Here is a 4240-nt window from a genome sequence, read left to right as displayed (position 1 = left end):
CTTGTTACCTTGTATGGTTTGTGATTTGTGAGTCCTGAACATGCTTTCTCCCAGAGCTGTTTGCTGTGTGCTCTGGCTTGTAGCCCAGCGGCTTAGAGCTTTGCCTTAAACCCACACTCACGCCGACTTGGCGTGGACGTGAACCTTGGCTGGGGTCAGCGTGAACCAAGACCTGATGTATGGACACGGTTCTGTGTATCAGCACAGGATCAGCACCCCTCAAACACGGGACACCAGGCCAGAGGCTACACCTCCCCCACAGCCCTCAACGCCCCAGGACGCTGATATTACGGGTGTGTTCAGCTCAGAAAACCCCGGAACCACAAGGCTGCACCCCCCCACACCAATTGCTCTGATTTTGACTTCTCTCTTTCTGGCACTCAAGTATTTCCATTTCTTCGTTTTGAGCTTGAGTCTTTGTGTTTGGATGGATGCGTCAGTGCCTGAATGGATGGTGGAGTTTCCACGTGTCATTTCTGCCAGAACAATCTTTTTCATTATGACTCTTTTGATATAGTTAACATTTTCACAAATAAAGTGGAGGGACACATATATATGAGGGTGATCAAAGTATATGGTTAATATTTAATTTTTTAAATTACTGCATTAGAATCATCATCATAAATCATCATAAATTTCCCTCAAAATGCTCCCTCTCACTTTGAGCGCCTTGATCCCATTGTTCTGCTCACATTCTGAAGCAGTTCTGGAGTTCTATTTCATGCTTGTCTTTACTCTGTGTGATCAAAATTATAGGGAATGCTGCTGCTGCTGCCGCTGAGTGCCACCCAATGGAAAGGCAGCTCATAAAAACATGATGGGTGTCCTCCTCCACCTCATTCACTGGATCCGGCACCTTTAACTTCTGCCTCTTCCCCAAAGTCAAAATAACCATGAAAGGTACATGTTTTGAATGGATTCAAAACTACGCAATGCAGCCGCAGCAGTGCAGCTGAAGACACTCACAAAAGAGGACGCCAGAGCCGTGTGCCTAAACAGCAAGGACAGTGGGGTAAGTGTGTTCCAAGCGAGGAGAGTATTTTGAAGGGGATTAATGGCAATGTGCCTTTCCTTTTTAATTTTTAGGTTTTTAGTCCATGTTTGCGGCACAAAATGACCGTCTTCCCCATGGAGAGTCGGCCATGCACACAGCACGTCTTCATTCTTTCTACATTGTTCTCTGTCTTCCCTCCCGCTATCTCCACCTCTTGGTCCCCGCTCATTCGCTACCGATCTAACCCTGTTTTCTTTATCTATCTTTTATTTTGCTCTTTAATGTATTTGTATTTTGCATTTCTCATATAAGAGGAACCGTGCACTCTTTCAGCTTGTGTGTCTGATCTATTTCACTTCACATCATGACTGTAAGGTGTGTTCCCCAAAAGTTCAAGACATCACATCACAGTGACCCATGCATATCCATGTTTACAGCAGTACAACTCATAAGAGCTAAATCTTTGAAGTACCCTCTATGCCCATCAACGGATGAGTGGATGAAAAGTATATTATTTATGCAAGTTGGAGCACTACTCCACCATAAAGAGGGTTAACTTCGAGTCATTTGTAGAAAAATGGATGCACCTTGAGATCATAATAAATTGTTTTAAAATGTAAGCACCCCATTCTTCAATCATGCCAAGCACTGCAATGTCTGGGGTTTGGGAAATAAATTTTGTTATTACACACACATGCGCCCACATGTACATGTTTACTTGCATGTGCACACACACACACAATTACACCTTCACTCAAGTCTGAAACTCTTTCTCCAGCGATCATGACCTCCCTTGCACAGGGACAGCTCAGGGGAAGTGTGGTCTTTTCCTGTCCCTGCCCCTCAGGAAGAACTTCTGCTCTGTCATTGACACCACTCTAACGCAGAGTGCAGAGCTTCCCAGAGAACAGAAAGAGGGAAAGGGAGGTCTGGCCAGTGAGAGGTGAGAAGAGAGGGGACGAAGGCTGGGTCTAGGGTGGAGGGAGCCCCAATCCACGGGAACCGCGCAGGCACCAGTCGGTCTGCCCGCCCCATGCTTCCTTGGTGCGTGTGACCCTAGGAGTGGATTCCTCATGGAGAGGACCCGTCCGGACGTGAGAGAGGACCCCTCCGAACTCAGTTTGAATCTGAGCTCTGGCATTTCCTTGCCGATTTCTTCCTTGCTCTGTCTGATCCTTACTTTCCTCCTTTGCCTTATTAGATAGGTGGATAGGCTAAAAGCACTATTTCCGCCGTGGAATCGTCACTGTCCCGTGCAAACTCACACAGGAGTGACAGGTAAAATGCCCAAGAGAGGTGCTGCCGACCTCAGACAGGGCACCAATCCCAAAGCCAGAGGCTTGAGGGCCCCCTCACCTTGCAGGGGCCTGTGCAGGACACCATGTCCTGGAACAGTCTGAAAATGGCCAGTTCCTTACCCCCTTACTTTCCTTCCAGCTGTGATTATGATGAAGAGGGAGCTAAAACATTCATGGACTGAAGAGGCAAGATTTCCCTAAAAGCAGGAAGTCAGGTGCCAGATTATGAAGAACGGGTTTTCAGAAACAGTGCATTACTCCTTCCAGGCCCTTTCACCTCATCAACAAACCAGGCCAGGTGCTGCGTGCTAAGTGGGAAGAATGCGGGGCTGAGAAGGAGCCCTTCATTCACAGGTGGGAGGCATTAGCAAATTATCTTACCACTCTGAGCTTTGATTCTTTATCTGTAAACAAGAGAGCTGATGACTATATCTGAAAGATCAGTAATAGCTCTAACAGTGTGACAGATAGTAAAATGCATAGTTTGCTCTCTGAAATTAGTGGAGCAAATACTATGTGTCAGCACTACTTGGTTTTGTCCTGGTAATTATACCGGGACAAATTATAGTCTTTTCCCTAGCAGGAGGGCAGACTTTGAGCAAATGCATTCTGTGAAAGGGAATGCAGGTCCCTGAGGGGATACAGAGGGGACTCGGGTTAGCCCAGAGGTAGGGGGGCCTCTGAGACGGGGAGAAAGAGGCAGAAGCAGACAGAAAGGCAGGGAGAGAAATCGATGGAGGAAGATAAAGAGAAAGATGGAGACAGGTAGGACACAGAGAGACAGAGAGGCAGAGACGGAGCGGAGAGACAGCTGGTGACTTCGCCGCTTTCTTGGCCCCTAGCGCACAGTGCTCTACTCCCGCAACTTGCAAGAACACAGGTTCGTGTGAGCTCACCTTTGCGGTCCACGGCACCTGGCTCCGAGGCAGAAGAGCAGGTCTGAGTAAGCTGTCCAGGTCGCGGAGGCCAGGAGCCCGGCGAGAGCCAGCAGCTGGGGGATATAAACCTCCCCACCACGGCCCCCGAGGCCACTCCTGCTGACCGGTCCCGCCTCCGACAACACGTCCAGCTCTGGACTCACTCGGACGTGAGCTCACCCACGGGGGAGTGCGACCCTCCCGGGATCCAGTCACCTTCCGAACATGTGAGGCTCGGGGCCACTTTACAGCTCAACCCTGACATGCAGGGAGACGGGAAAGAGAGCAGAGGTAAGAGCGAGGACGGGGCTGTGGAGAATGAGTTTGGAAGAGCCCCAGGTGGGGCAGATGCCCAGGTGGACCTCGAGTCGCCACGCCAGGCTGCGAACGTCCACTCAGCACATGGCACGCGGGTGGAAAACGCTGGGCAGGAGAGCAAAGTCATGCCACGTCTCTCTTTTTAGTATTTCCTTTGTTTTCTCTCGTGCTTTTTATTGGTCTGTGCTTTGATACACAGTGATGGCATCTGTCCGGGGAGCTGGCACAGGGGGCACTCCCGTCCAGCGCTCTTCTCCTCCTGTCTCCTCTGTCCCAGATCACCTCCCCAGCCCCACAGTATCTACCTCCACGGTGCCCATCCTGCCGAGGCCGCAGCACTGAGTGAAGTAAATCAGACCCAGAAGATCAACTGTTGTATGGTTTCTCTCAATGAAAAACTCAAAGTATAAATAATCTAAACCCAAACTGCACAGATTTTAGAAGAGCAAGATGAAAGAGAGGATAGGGAATAATTTCTCTTTATAAAGGGTTTCTCGGGCCCATTACTTCAGCAGCAAATCAGTACAGTGTCTGTTTCCCTAGTGTGCGGACGTGGGAAGCCCGACTCGGCGGTGCCCATGGTGCTGTGTCCCCTCTGGCCCGTGCAGCCTCTGGGCTGTGGCCACGGCTCCACCGCTGACCCTTCCCGACCCAGACTAACGCATTCCGGGGGCCGAGGGTGGTGTCTCTGGGGCTACGCTCAACCGCCACCG

At 50.2% G+C, this 4240-nt stretch overlaps 1 long non-coding RNA gene across 2 annotated transcripts; it reads left to right on the top strand.

Annotated features, from left to right (window-relative positions):
- Positions 1-777: 777 nt before the first annotated feature.
- Positions 778-3943, top strand: LOC104868349. Of its 2 annotated transcripts, none has more exons than XR_782019.2 (4): positions 778-1012; positions 2432-2646; positions 3135-3500; positions 3805-3943. It is a non-coding gene; the product is annotated as an uncharacterized LOC104868349 (long non-coding RNA). The 2 variants fall into 2 exon arrangements; XR_782018.2 differs by having other exon boundaries at positions 3727-3943.
- The last annotated feature ends 297 nt before the right edge of the window (positions 3944-4240 follow it).

Source organism: Fukomys damarensis, unplaced genomic scaffold (assembly GCF_012274545.1).
Source record: "Fukomys damarensis isolate Sample0158 unplaced genomic scaffold, DMR_v1.0_HiC HiC_scaffold_27, whole genome shotgun sequence".
Classification (NCBI taxonomy): Eukaryota; Metazoa; Chordata; class Mammalia; order Rodentia; family Bathyergidae; genus Fukomys; species Fukomys damarensis.
Note: the sequence above shows the minus strand (reverse complement) of the source record. Positions and strands in the feature narration are given on the sequence as shown.